Source organism: Choloepus didactylus, chromosome 7 (assembly GCF_015220235.1).
Source record: "Choloepus didactylus isolate mChoDid1 chromosome 7, mChoDid1.pri, whole genome shotgun sequence".
Lineage (NCBI taxonomy): Eukaryota > Metazoa > Chordata > Mammalia > Pilosa > Megalonychidae > Choloepus > Choloepus didactylus.
Window position 1 is genome coordinate 41,578,323 of NC_051313.1, and position 15,483 is coordinate 41,593,805.

Below are 15,483 nucleotides of genomic sequence, written 5' to 3' on the forward strand. Positions count from 1 at the left end.
GAAACTTAAAAAAAATTAAGAACTTTATGTACATCAAAAAATTCCATAAACCAAAATTGAAAGATGAACTACAAACTGGAAAAAAGAGTTACAGCATATATGAAAAAAAGTTAATATTCTTAATATATTAAAAACTTACAAATCAACAAGAACAAAAGACAGAAAATAGGTAAGTTAGAAATAAATAAAAATTGCCTGCCAACAAATGTGAAAAAAAGGTTCAACTTCACAATAATAGAAGAAATTTAATATAAAGATGACTGTTTTTTTGCCTACTCTACTAGCAGAGTTTTCTTTAAAAGTGATTATCCTCATGTATATCAGGATATTATGGAATGGGCTTTCTCATATTTGCTTGTAGGCATGGTAATTTATATAACATCCTAATTTTTCATAACTTTTTATTCAGTAATTTACTTAGAACAAAAATCTTCACAATAGATCTCTAACTAAATCCTTTAAGTGTATTTTTAAGGGATTATAACCATCATATAAAAATATTTTAAGACTGCATGTTTCAACTTTAAACTATGTAACTCTTGTGTTAAATTGAGAAAATTAATGAACTTGCTTTTCTGTTCTTCTCATCTTCTATTATTTTTACATCCTTAAGATTTATGACATTTAAATTCTATTCCATAAGCATAATTCCCATAGTTAGTCTTGGCTCTATATTTAAGTGAATTTTTTGTTCATCATTGGTATAAGTAATCAACAGAAAATTAATTGACAATAACTTAAAATGATGTTTAGGAAATTTTGCATGCATGCACATGAGAGAGAAAGATGAAAAGAAAGAAAGGAGGTAAAAATAAAAGAAAATCATCTTGCTGGTAATGTAAAAAATGGCAAAATTGACAAGGAGAAAATTGGGGCAAGAAATAATCATTATAAGATTAAAATGAAAACTACTAAAACTGTAGAAAGTAAAGTTAGTTCCCAATAAATGGAAAACAAAATCAAGTATTCCTATCACATTTGGGAAAACTGGACCTGGTAAAAATAATGGTCAGAAATGAAAACTCACAGTGGCAGAACCTTTAATTCATAAAATTTTGATATGGACACAAAACTGATAGACATATCAAATCTTCATAGTAAAATTTATGAGAAAAGAATTGATTTCACTGAAAGTAATTTTAGGAAACTGAAAACTTTAAAAAAACGGAATATAACTAGACTATAAAGATAATTGATCATAGAATTCAGTTGCTTTAGAAAATACTTTCTAGATGAAATTCATTTTCATTGGTATAATTCTGAGTGATAAAAATATATTCAGAAATATGGGGTCAAAACATTCCAAACCTATGGGATCCAAAGGGCTGCATGAGTAAATGAGTATGGCAACTGATCTGCATGTTAACAGGGATTCAAAAGGTTTATTATCCAAGGGTCAAATCCATCGAAAGTAACACACTAGTTTCTGTGAGGCATATAATCTTGTTATATTAAGATTATTGGTATCTAGGGAGGATGTTTTAAGAGTTACCTTAGAAATATCTTTTATTGCTTTCCCTCTACCCTCACCTCCTACAGCCTGATTAATAACCCCTTCATTGGTATTCTCAATGGTATTTTACTGTTTCCATTTTCACTTTGATACTATCATTCCTGAACCACTACTGTGACTGAAGTCTGATACCAGGATTCCCTGGTATTTATTGAAGCATAAATACACATGTCTCTGTATTAAATATTGGTGAATTGATTCACACCTGTCACAGCTAGCCCAAAGCTACTTTCTAGTACTTTCTCTTTGTTCTAGTTTGCTAATGCTGCCGGAATGCAAAACACCAGAGATAGATTGGCTTTTATGAAAGGGGGTTTATTTGGTTACACAGTTACAGTCTTAAGGCCATAAAGTGTCCAAGGTAACACATCAGCAATTGAGTACCTTCACCGGAAGATGGCCAATGGCGTCCGGAAAACCGCTGTTAGCTGGGAAGGCACATGGCTGGCATCTGCTCCAAAGTTCTGGTTTCAAAATGGCTTTCTCCCAGGACGTTCCTCTCTAGGCTGCAGTTCCTCAAAAATGTCACTGTTAGTTGCACTTGGGATGTTTGTCCTCTCTCAGCTTCTCTGGAGCAAGAGTCTGCTTTCAATGGCCATCTTCAAAATGTTTCTCATCTGCAGCTCCTGTGCTTTCTTCAAAGTGTCCCTCTTGGCTGTAGCTCCTCTTCCAAATGTCACTCACAGCTGCACGGAGTTCCTTCTATTTGTCAGCTCATTTATATGGCTCCACTGATCAAGGCTCACCCTGAATGGGTGGGATCACGCCTCCATGGAAATTGTCTCATCAGAGTTATCACCTACAGTTGAGTGGGGCGCATTTCCATGCAAACAACCTAATCCAAACGTTCCAACTTAATCCCCACTAATATGTCTGCCCCACAAGAGTGCATCAAAGAATATGGCTTTTTCTGGGGGACATAATACATTCAAACCAACACACTCTTTATAGAACCCTCTTCTGTAGTTGACACATTAGACTGGAAGGGTAAACTAAACCTCTTTAAATTTACCTACATTTGATTTTATTTTTAAAGGTATTTAAAAGCCATCACTTTTACTTCTGAGGTATTCAGACTTACTGATATAGATATGATAGGTCCCAGAAAATATTTTCAAAACTGAGCAAATGTTCATCCTTATTCCTTCCTTCATCAAATCCAATCTTTGTGAATTTCACAAATTAAATCTTTGTATTTCAATAAAAGCAGTAAAAGTATCTTGTGACTTTTCATTGCATTTCGGATTGAAGCCAAGGTCCTTAATCTGGCCCATGGGGCCCGACTGGATCTGCCTGGTCCTCCAGTCTCAGCTCCACGTCTCCTCTTGCTCTCTGTGTTCCTGCTTCATTTACTAGCTTGGTGATTATTGTTACCTCCTTAATTTCTTGCCGGCCTTTCTGTCACAGAGCTTTCTTCATACTTCTCAGTCTGCATGTAATGCTCTCCCTACTTCCTTCCTCCCCATGCTTCATTAATGCCTACTTATCCTTCATATCTCAATATAAACATCAGTTTTGCAAGGAACTGGGATATGTAGCAATATGACTTAAAACACTGCTACCATATTCCTGGGATTCCTATCCCACCTCGTTGTTTACTGCTATGTAACCTTAAGTTATCTGACTTGTCTGAGCTTTAGTTTATCTGTGAAATGGGGGGGTGGGGGAGGTAATTTTTACCTTGTTAAGGTACTGTGATTATTAAAAAAGGAAATGAGATAAGCCCAGCAAAGAACCCAGCATAGGGCCTGACTAGCATTGAATGAAGAACCCAATAAATGTTAGATATAATTATTCCCAATCTACCTCCTCCTGACAATTCGTTGCTACACACACACACACATGCACACACACACACAAACCACTACCAGTCTAGTCTAACTCCTTTTACTGTATACTGACATATGACCATGTACCTCTCATTTCTAACACTTACAACTTACCATGGTATTGATTTTAAATTAACTTGTGTTGCTGGTTGATTAATGTCTGTCTCCCTTTACTAGATTTTATGTTCTGTGGGGTAGCAACTATATAATTTTGTTCACCATGATATCCTTAGTAACTAGCCCATAATAAGCCGACAATAAATGTTTGCTAAGTGGATGAACAAATAAATGAGCTAGAGATACATCCTGTCTCCTCTCAGAATAGCATACTTGATAATAACATTTCCTAGAGTATAAGTCTTGCCTTGAAGCCTGTAAATAAAAATTTCAATACCCTTGACTAAAGAAAGATCTAATAACAATACTTTATAGAAAACCTGTTTGTCATTAAAAATTGTTTTTGGGCCTTTTTGAATGTTTGAATATAACATTTAAAAAGTATTGAATAAAGAAGATCTTCAGTTTTTCAAAACAATGGAAAAGGCTTACCCAAAATTTTAAGTGAGCAATGAAGGCTAGATAAACTCTTTTAAGTAATGTTTGATCTCAACTATGTAAAATATTCATAAGAAAAAGAACCTGGAGTTAATTTACCAGAATATTTAGCACAGCAGCTTTCTCTGAGTGGTAGAGTTATGATCAATTTTAATCATTTTGTTTTTATATTTAAATACGTTCTGCCTTCTTATAGGAAAACTGTTAGCTTTATATTAACAAAAAAAAAAATCTTTCTCAACTATTTCTGGAATCTGTAGTGGGATACTTTTCATTCATTCATTTATTCAGTGAGTATTTCTGAGCAGCTACTAAGTGTCAAGCACCATTTTAGACAAAGGGAGTGAGGCTATAATAAAATAGGCAAAAATCCTAGCTTTATGGAATTTCCATTTTGATGTATTTGTGACTACCTGTGTGACTTTGTTTTGAAACTCCAAAGACATCTTCCCTAAAAACATTGATGTTGCATTAATGATTTATTATTTTCATTTTGTATTCAGTTTTGGAAAAAGAGAGAACCAGCAACTATGATTCCCAATTCTGCAACTCTTCTTTGCAATTCTATAACTTTTCTATGAATTTTTTTATACCTTAGAACCCTGTCTTTGAATTAATAGTGATTAGGGGGATTGAATTTGAACATTCTTTCGTCTTTCAAAGAGTCAGTTCCGATAGTGTAACTCATTAAAATACAGTGCTGCAGCTTGTCCAACTTGGTTAATGTTAAAAATAATCAACTGATCTTTTACATTATCACTAAAGTAGCAGCATTATAATCTGAGAATTAGTTCAAATGTTCAATAAATAAACAAATTTTTAAAATCTTTCTAAAAAAGGATTTTGATTCCCTTGAAACGTCATGGAACCTACTGCTCCCTGAAACCAACTTTAAAGCTACTGATCCAAAGGAATTTTTAAACAATTTTGGAACTGATCTCTGAAATGAATGCCTGTATTTTCTTAACAGGTTTCCCATTTGTTCCAGAAGTTAGTTTCTAAGTAAGTAGTTTAGGCCTCAAATTATATTTCCATGTATAAGCATATTATTACTTGGTGATTAGCTTCAGGGGTCAGCTCACAAAAAGTTACCCATTTTTACTTGAAAAATCATGCTAATTGAATATTTTTTACCATAACAAACTTTCACTTACAATATTGTTTCTTTGGAAATGTGTATTTTGAGGACCACATCTCCCGCTACCTTAGTAGAACTGGTTTTTTTTTTTTTTTTTTTAAATCATCATTTTATTGAGATATATTCACATACCACGCAGTCATACAAAACAAATTGTACTTTCGATTGTTTACAGTACCATTACATAGTTGTACATTCATCACCTAAATCAATCCCTGACACCTTCATTAGCACACACACAAAAATAACAAGAATAATAATTAGAGTGAAAAAGAGCAATTGAAGTAAAAAAGAACACTGGGTACCTTTGTCTGTTTGTTTCCTTCCCCTACTTTTCTACACATCCATCCATAAACTAGACAAAGTGGTGTTTGGTCCTTATGGCTTTCCCAATCCCATTGTCACCCCTCATAAGCTACATTTTTATACAACTGTCTTCGAGATTCATGGGTTCTGGGTTGTAGTTTGATAGTTTCAGGTATCCACCACCAGCTACCCCAATTCTTTAGAACCTAAAAAGGGTTGTCTAAAGTGTGCATAAGAGTGCCCACCAGAGTGACCTCTCGGCTCCTTTTGGAATCTCTCTGCCACTGAAGCTTATTTCATTTCCTTTCACATCCCCCTTTTGGTCAAGAAGATGTTCTCCGTCCCACGGTGCCAGGTCTACATTCCTCCCTGGGAGTCATATTCCACGTTGCCAGGGAGATTCACTTCCCTGGGTGTCTGATCCCACGTAGGGGGGAGGGCAGTGATTTCACCTTTCAAGTTGGCTTAGCCAGAGAGAGAGGGCCACATCTGAGCAACAAAGAGGCATTCAGGAGGAGACTCTTAGGCACAAATACAGGGAGGCCTAGCCTCTCCTTTGCAGCAACCGTCTTCCCAAGGGTAAAACTTATGGTAGAGGGCTCAACCCATCAAACCACCAGTCCCCTATGTCTGTGGTCATGTTAGCATAACAAACTTTCACTTACAATATTGTTTCTTTGGAAATGTGTATTTTGAGGACCACATCTCCCGCTACCTTAGTAGAACTGGTTTTTATTGTTTATTTGTTTGGTTTTTCCTTCTCACCTTCCCGTTGTAGCCTGGGCTCCAAGGTCTGGAAGGAGGGTAGAGAAAGGAAGGGAGATTAGTGGTGAGTGATTATTTCTTGGCACCAGCATCTTATTAATTCTGCATGCTTGCTAAAAAAACATAGCTCTCATGGAAAGTTGCTCTTCCTATGATTAAATTGGAAAATAGAGCATTTGCCCTTAGGCTGGGAGACCTTGCTTAAGGGTTATGTAAAGCTGGTTTTGTGATTTGGGGGATGGGAAGGCACTTCTGCTGCTTTCCCATTTGAACAGACAGGTTGTTTGAAAGATGGAGACTTCTCACGTGTTGGTCTGCTTCCCTTAGGAAGCTAATTTCGACACTATTTCAGACCATTTCAACTAACTTTATTCCTCTGTCAATAATTATTATATATTTAAAGTCTGTTTTTAATATATAAAGACTTGCCACACTGTCTCTATTCTTAGTAAGATGATAAACCCATGACTCACTATAAATGGAAATGACTTTTTTTAACGATTTAAAAAAAGGAGCATTCCTTGTATTTTTCCAAGACTCCCTGAAAGTGTTCACTGCTACTGGATGGTGCTATTGCACAGATGCCACCCTCAGCTGATGACACAGTTGGTCAGTCCTCGAGTGGCTCCCAGATGAGCCGGTTATTGCTCTGTTTGGACATATTTAGGTTTGGAGTCCCTCTCTACCATTGACTCTCTCTACCATTTGATTAGTCTGACATTGTGACATAGCACAAAACCTGTTGAAAAGTTTAAAAAGTAGTTAAATCAGTCTCTTAATGTGCCAGTTTGAATGTGTTATGTCCCCCCAAATGCCATTATCTTTGTTGTAATCTTGTGTGGGCAGACTATCAGTGTTAATTAGATTGTAATTCTTTGAGTGTTTCCATGGAGATGTGCCCCACCCAACTGTGGATGATGACTCTGATTGGATAATTTCCATGGAGGTGTTGGCCCACCCATTGGGTGGGTCTGAATTAAATTACTGGCTCAGTATATAAGATCAGACAGAAGGAGGAAGCTTTCTACAGCCAAGAGGGACACTTGGAAGAAAGCACAGGAGCTGCAGATGAGAGACAGTTTGAAAACAGCCATTGAAAGCAGAATCTCGCTCTGGAGAAGATGAGAGAGGACAAATATCCCAAGTGCAACTAAGAGCGACATTTTTGAGGAACTACAGCCTAGAGAGGAACGTTCTGGGAGAAAGCCATTTTGAAACCAGAACTTTGGAGCAGACGCCAGCCACGTGCCTTCCCATCTAACAGAGGTTTTCCGGACACCATTGGCCATTCTCCAGTGAAGGTACCCAATTGCTGATGTGTTACCTTGGACACTTTATGGCCTTAAGACTGTAACTTTGTAACCAAATAAACCCCCTTTTATAAAAGCCAATCTGTTTCTGGTGTTTTGCATTCTGGCAGTATTAGCATACTAGAACACTTAATAACCAGTTTGTATTTTTCACTGAATTGCCCAATATTGTGACTTCACATACACAGAATCTTTTTTTTAATGCAATTTTATTGAGATATATTCATATAACATACAATCCTTCAAAGTGTACAGTTTTTCATAGTTGTGCACTGATCACCACAATCTTTGAACATTTTCATTACTCCAAAAAAATAAAATAAAAATTAGAATTAAAAAGAACGTCTGAAACATTCCATTCCCTTCCTCCCCACATTGTTCATTTACTTTTTTTCACACTCATTCATTGTTTTTTTTAACTTTATCGAAAAGTTAAAGAACAAACAATAAAAAACATTTCAAACAAGACCTAAACAAAGGAATAAGAAAAAACAAATAAAGTAACTGCATTTCTGTGAACTTCTTTCTACCATACCCCCCAGAAATTAACAAACCATAGTCATTCCTGAGCATTCCCAGAACATTGTTTACCCTCCATAATTTATTATGTTCTTATTAGATTATTGTTCCCCCTTGACTATTTGCTGTCTATTGCTAGGACCCCTACATTCAACAATATAAACCATTTTACATTTTTCACAGTGTTCACATTAGTGATAACATACAGTATTTCTCTTTTTGTGCCTGACTTATTTCGCTTTATGTCTTCAAGTTTCATCCATATTGTCATATGTTTCACGACATCATGCCTTCTTACTGCCATGTAGTATTCCTTCGTGGATACACAGAATCTTAAATATGTATTGTTCCTGTACTGACTGCCTTTCCTTTGTTCTTGTTTTTGCTATATTTTGTGACATGGTTTTATTTATGAATCTTCATTTTCAATTTTCTTTTAAAACTGTTGCCAGGTTTCGAACCAAAGTCAGACATGTAGTTTTATTTACTTGCTCTTCTCTGGGTGTTTATGCTTATTTTGACATTTCATTCTATGATGCAATTTTTGAGAATTTTTAAAAAGAATTTTATTTTCTTTAAGTTAACGTCCTTTCCGTCTATGTTGTTAAAATAACCATTACTATAATATGTAATTTACTGCAACATGAGGTATGTTATATATCAATAAATAGTAATACAACATATATTAATATAAATAAATGTCTACTCTCCTCTTTGATACTAACTTTTCCTGCCCTTGTGTGCCAAGATGTACGCCAAGCCTTGCAGAGATTAGGGCTTTCATTGATTTATTCATTCATTCATGCAGTCTACAAATATTTGTTGCAAGTCAGCTAAATGCCAAGAAGTGCGCTAAGCAAAAGGTGTTCAGATACCTTTTGTTCTTGCCCTCAAAAAATTTCCTCTTTAGTGGAGGAAATAGAGAGGTAAACAGTTAAAATAAAATGTTTCGAGTACTCATTCCCTCATTCTGAACTTCACAAACTGAAGTATTATTACAGCCTGGAATGTGCAGCTATATGCCAGGGGATGCAGGATAAATGTGACACGTCTTCCTGGGATTTAAAATACTGAGGGGTGGTGGGACAGAGATGATGAGAAGATAGGTAATTTAACTGGTAAGTGACTTAAAACATTATCTTAGGTTAGAAATAAGCATGATTAAATTAGGGAGTAAGATACAAAATTTCAGTTAAAGAAATATCCTACTTGTGGCAGTCAGCTCTCAGGCCTCTCCCCACTTTACCACCTATGAAAGGCATTCACTTTCCTCAGAGGTTAGAGATGCCTCTGTGGAAAATTTTGAGAGGCCCTCCCTATTTGATCTTATAAACTTGTTTGTGCTAACGGCCAGAAAAGGTGCTGCTTTTCAAAGCATATCCTTATTTCCTAGGTAGTACATTTTAAGAGCCATCTTTTAAAAAACAGTTCTTCCATTGCTTCTGTTGACTAAACCTGATGGAGCGATACTAATGTTGCAGATCTCAAGTCAAAGAGGCAAGGTAGGCAAAGGAATGTTTTAGGAAGGTGGATCCTTAATTCATTCACCTGTGCCAAACTGCCTACGCCACCCACAAGCAGGGCCAGTTGGAGGCAGCTGAGTGTTTATTTAGGCCTTTGTGATCTGGAGAACAAAAATTCAAGCAGTGGGGTACCCATTTGTGAAGGACATTCTTCTTGTCACTCTGTTTTTTTGAATATAGAGAGCAAAAATATTGCATCAGATTTTTAGAAGCTTGTTAATGTATCATTGTTTACTTCTTATGTTCCATAGTGTGTGAATGAATTATTGGAAGTTTGGGGTGTTGGCTTTTATTTTAGATCAAAGAGTAGAATACACTTTTTTCAATCCACACAAGATTCAAAATCAAATTCTTACTTTCAGTCAGAGTTCTTCCACATCATGCATACCTCAGATTCATTTGTTTATTCAAGAAACATTTATTGAGTACCTACCCTGTACAAGGCTTCATGCCAGGCACTAGGAGAACACATAAGGTACAGGTGTTCTGGTTTGCTAAAGCTGCCAAAATGCAACATACCAGAAATGGATTGGTTTTTTCAATGGGAATTTATTAGGTTTCAAATTTATAGTTCTAAGGCCATGAAAATGTCCAAATTAAGGCATCAAGAGGTAGATACCGTCACTGAAGAAAGGCTGAACACCTCTGTCAGCTGGAAAAGCATGTGGCTGGCATCTGCTGGTCCTTTGCTCCTGGGTTGCGTTGCTTTCAGCTTCTGATTTTAGTGGCTTTCTCTTTAAGTGTCTGTGGATTCTTGTTCTACTTTGCTAATGCTGCCAGAATGCAAAACACCAGAAATGGATTGGCTTTTATAAAAGGGGGTTTATTTGGTTACAAAGTTATAGTCTTAAGGCCATAAGTGTCCATCAACAAAGGGTACCTTCACTGGAGGATGGCCAATGGCATCCGGAAAACCTCTGTTAGCTGGGAAGGCATGTGGCTGGTGTCTGCTCCAAGTTCTGGTTTCAACATGGCTTTCTCCTAGGACGCTCCTCTCTAGGCCACAGCTCCTCTTCAGAATGTCACTCTCAATTGCTCTAGGGGTATTTGTCCTCTCTTAGCTTCTCTGGAGCAAGAGTCTACTTTCAACAGCCATCTTCAAACTGTTTCTCATCCGTAGCTACTCTCTCAGCTTCTGTGCATTCTTCAAAGTGTCCCTCTTGGCTGTAGCTCCTCTTCAAAATGTCACTCACAGCTGCACTGAGTTCCTTCTGTTTGTCAGCTCATTTATATGGCTCCAGTGATTCAATTCAGACCTACCCTGAATGGATGGGGTAACACCTCCATGGAAATTATCCAATCAGAGTCATCACCCACAGTTGGGTGGGACACATCTCCATGGAAACACTCAAAGAATTACAATCTAATTAACACTGATAGGTCTGCCCATACAAGATTACATCAAAGATAATGGCATTTGGGGGGACATAATATATTCAAACCAGCACAGTTGTCACTTAGCTTCTCCTCTTATCCGGTTTGCTAAAGCTTCACTGAAGAAAGGCCGATGGAGTCTAGAACACCTCTGTCGGCTGGGAAGGCACATGGATGGCTTTTGCTGGTCCCTTGCTCCCAGGTTGTTTTGCTTTCAGCTTCTGCTTTTTGTGACTTTCTCTTTCAGCGTTGGCAGATTCTCACTTAACTTCTCTGGGGCAAACTCTGGGTTTCATCTCTTAGCTTAACATCTCAAATGTCTTTCTGTCTGCATCTCCAAGCATCTGGGTCTGTGTCAGCTCTGAGCTCTCTCTCGCTCCAGTAAACTAATTAAGACCCAACTTGAATGGGTGGGTTCACATCTCCATGGAAATAATCTAATCAAAAGGTCCCACCCACAATAGGCCTGCTGTCCCCACAAGATTGAATTACAAGAACATAGTGTTTTATGGTATACATAGCAGATTTAAACCAGCACGACAGGCCTCACTCTCAAGGAGCTCACAGACAGGTGGGAGAGAGAGATTGGTAAACAGACAGAATAGTACGTTGTTTCTGGTAAGTGCTCTGAAGTAAATTTGTGCAAAGGCTTGGGAAGGTTGGGGGAAAGGACACAGAAGGGAATGGTTAGTGAAGATTTGCAGAAGATCAGTGCCTCATCTGGTTCCTAAAGCCTGACTGAGGTTTTGCCAGGTGAAGAAGTGGAAGATAAAGTGCTCTGGCCAGAGAGATTAGATTAGCGTGTGCAAAAGTACAAAATCATGAAAGTTACTGTGTTCGGGAACTCTTAGTAAGTCGAATGGAGAAGGGTTAGAGAAGTAGATAGAGATCCAAAAGGGAATTGAATGCCATGCAAAGAATATGGATATTATTTTGAAAGCCAGAGGGAACCTGAGAAGTATTTTAACATCATGAAATGTACATTTTAGAAAGATTGCTTAGTGTGGAGATTAAGCAAGAAACCAGCAACAATGACAGTGAGACTAGAAAGGAGGCTGTTTTAATCCAGGAGAAACATGGTAAGGGGTTAGGATTGCGAGTAATGGAATAGATTTGATTGCTTTTTAGGTTGTAGAATATTCAGAATTTTGTAAGAGATTGGCATGTGAATCAGAAGAATCTAGGTGAGGACTCACGGGTTTCTTCTTTTGATAATTGGATGTATGGTGAGGCATTCATGGAGATAGGGAATATAAGGGAATGTGATAAATTCAGCTTTTAAATGTGTTGGATTTGACATGGCTGTGGAACACTAAGGTAAAATATATTAAGTAGCTGGTTAAATGGATCTCAGATTCAGGAAAGAGGACTGGGATGTAATTACAGGTCTGGTCAGCATTCGTTGTTAAAGTTATGTGAAAGTGAGATCACCCACTTAGAAGGCGGCTAAGGATGAATGCAGCCTTGGAGAACACCAATTTATAAGAAAACAGCAGAGGAAGAAGACTCCATAAAGGAGATTGATAGTGAGTGACCAGAGATAGAGGATAGTATCTGAGATCCCCAGAGAAGAGATATTTTCAAGAATGTATTGGAGTGGTCAGCATTGTCAGCTGTGGAAGTCAAGTAAAACAAGAGCTGGAGGCAAAAGAAAGAAGCAATATGGCAGTGTGTGATGGACCTGAAATAGGAGAACCCCAAAATAGTTAACACATATTTACTGGAAATCAGGCCAATTTGCAAACAGTGATTGAGATTGGAAGGGGTTTTGCTCATTCCAGTTGCAGGTGAGTGCAAATACCCTTCTGTGAGAAGAACTGAAGGTAAGTAGATCTCCTCTGAACTCTTAAAACCGACCCTTCTATGACTCCCCATATTGAGAAAAGATTGCTAGGAGTAGAATCAAAATTGAGCAGAATAGGGACAACAGAGATGAAGGCAAAACAAAGTGTATGGGAGAGGGAAACAGGGCCAAAAAAAATTACAGAAAACAAACTGCTAAATTTTTTAACACTATAGAAAAACAACAGAAAAGGAAATTCTAGGAAATTAGAAAAATTTTCCTGACCCTTTCTCATTCTAAAAGTTCAGGACAGTTAATTTCACATAAAAATGAGGAATATTCAAAGTGATAAGAAAAAAGAGAATAAGGAACTAAATAATATTCCTACAGACAATGAAAGCGTGCTTGAAAGATGTACCAAATACTGTAACTTAGTATTTCCAAACAACTTAGAAGACATTAGGAAAATTATATAATATGTGAAAGAAGAACAAAAATCAGATTTAGAAAAACTCAGAAACGACATAATTGGAAAAAATTAGAATAAAAGAAAAAATCATTTCAGAAATGAACTAAACTATAGAAGGAACGCAAATCCAAATAAATAATGCCTTAGGAGAAACAGAAAGGTGAAAAAGGATAAAAAGGATTTGGGAGAAAGTGACAAATATTAAAGATAGGGAAAGAAAATTCAACGTACAGATAATAAGTCACTGAAGAACAAATTAGAGCATGGGGACAGAACAAATACTAAAAACTGCAAGAAAACTTTCCTGAAATTTAAAAAAAAAAATGAAGCTGTATATTTAAAGAGTTCAATGTATATCTGAGAATATTGACCCAGAATGACCAAGACATATGCATATTAATTTATAAGGGAAAAATTAGATTACCATTAAACTTTCAATAGCAATGCCAGCATATTTAAGATACTCTGGTAAAGAAAGTGTCAGCCAAGGATTTTCTGACTTTCAAGTATAAAGGACAAACTATTATCAACATGTCAGAACTCAGAGAATATTTTTCCCATGATCCTTCCTGAGGAACCTACTAGATAATGAGTTCCAGACTACCATAATAACTACAGAGACATCAACTGGGTATTCTCATTGCTTCTTGGGTGTCATTGCTTTTAGGCTGTCTCAACTGACAGAGCAAGGGAATATGTGTGTGCATTTTTAACCTGTTTACATATACATTTCTATAAATATTTCTGTATGTAACCATCTGTATCTATATTAAGCTAGCACGAGTTCATAGTAATGTCTCCAAAGCTAATCCATTACTAAATGTATTATTCTAGCCTCCTCCCCTTACTTATCTGTAAATTCCCACTCCAGCAGTGAGATATCTCATTCTCACCATCTGCCAATCTTTTACTTAATTGTTCAGTTCTAGTATACATACACAGAAATATCAGAGTTGTTAACCTGTACCCCCTGTGGGAAACAACCTATCACCTGATCTACAGTGCTTACATGCAGTTCCTTTGGCTTTTAGTCTTACAGATTCTGTTCATTTTCAACATTGCTTAGGTCAGCACCCTTTCTCTCTGCCACCTTCAGTAAGTTCATACATTTGTAATACAGTTAGTCTCTTGTCACAGTCTGCATTTATTCCTGTGATCCTCTGACCTCCTAAATGATTTTGCAAACATTAAAGTTTGACGTCTGCAAATAGGGACATCCTTTGTTCTTGAAGGGTATTTTCACTGGTTATAGAATTGTATGTTGACAGTTCTTTTCTTTCAGCACTTGAAAAATTTTGTGCAAGTTCCTTCCGGCCTCCATGGTTTTGATGAGAAATCTGCTGCCATTCAAATTGTTTTTCTCCTATAGGTAAGGTATTGTTTCTCTCTTGCTGGTTTCAAGATTTTTTTTGTCTTTATTTTTCAGAAGTGACTATGATGTGTCTTGCTGGTTGGGGTATACTCAACTTCTTTAATCAGTAGGTTTATGTCTTTTTCCAAATTTGGGAAATTTTCACATTATTTCTTTTAGTACTTTTTCAGGCCCACTCTCTTGCTCCTCTCTTTCTGGGACTCCAATGATACAAATGTTAGATTTTTTTGCAATAGTCCCACAGATCCCTAAGGCCTTTTTCAGTTTCTCTCAGTCCATTTTTTTCTCTGTTGTTTGGACTGGCTAATTTCTATTGTTCTATCTTTCAGTACACTGATTCTTTCCTCTCTTTCTTCCAATTTGCTGTTGAACCTATCCTTTGAGTTTTTTCTTTTTTTTATTTTGGTTATTATATTTTTTGTTTATAAAATTTCCATTTGGTTCTTCTTTGTGTCTTTGATTTATTTGGTGAGACTTATTTTTTTGTTTCAAGTGTGCTTGTTATTGCTTATTGAAGACTTTTTATGATGCTACTTTAAAATCTTTGTCAGATAATTCTAACAGTTCTGTCATCTCAGCTTTGGCATCCTTTGATTATCTTTTTTTCATTCCGTTTGACATCTTCTTGGTCCTTGGTACGATAAGTGATTTTTTATTGAAACCTGTTTTGGGTATTATATTTTGAAACTATGGATCATATTCATATCTTCTGTTTTAGCTGATTTCGCCTGATTTCCTCTCCAGTTATTGCTGGGTGGAGACAGAAGTCCAGGGTCACCACTTGGCTTCTGTTGGCACCCAAGCATTGGGGGGGGGGGGGGTGACTCTTTGTAACTTCTGGGCGTGAATGCAAGTTCCAGTTCTCTGCTAGGCCTCCAGTGATAACTCTCTGGGCACATAGTATTGCTTCCCATGTGGCTTCAACTGACACCAGGAGGTTGGGGGGCCTTGTTACCACTGGGAAGTGGTAAAAGTCCTGACTTTCCGCTAGGCTTCCTCCGACACCACTCCAGCAGGGATTACTGGG

At 37.0% G+C, this 15,483-nt stretch overlaps 1 protein-coding gene across 2 annotated transcripts in view; it reads left to right on the top strand.

Moving 5' to 3' along the window:
* Window positions 1–15,483, top strand: part of SESN1 (sestrin 1) — a 104,784-nt gene that overhangs the window by 38,428 nt on the left and 50,873 nt on the right. Inside the window, exon 1 of one of the 2 annotated variants that reach the window (XM_037842397.1) lies at window positions 14,435–14,453. The exons of the other annotated variant lie outside the window; for it this stretch is intronic. The gene's annotated coding sequence lies outside the window, so the exon portion shown is untranslated. Of the gene's footprint in view, window positions 1–14,434; window positions 14,454–15,483 lie in introns of those variants that run through there. 2 annotated transcript variants of the gene reach the window in all.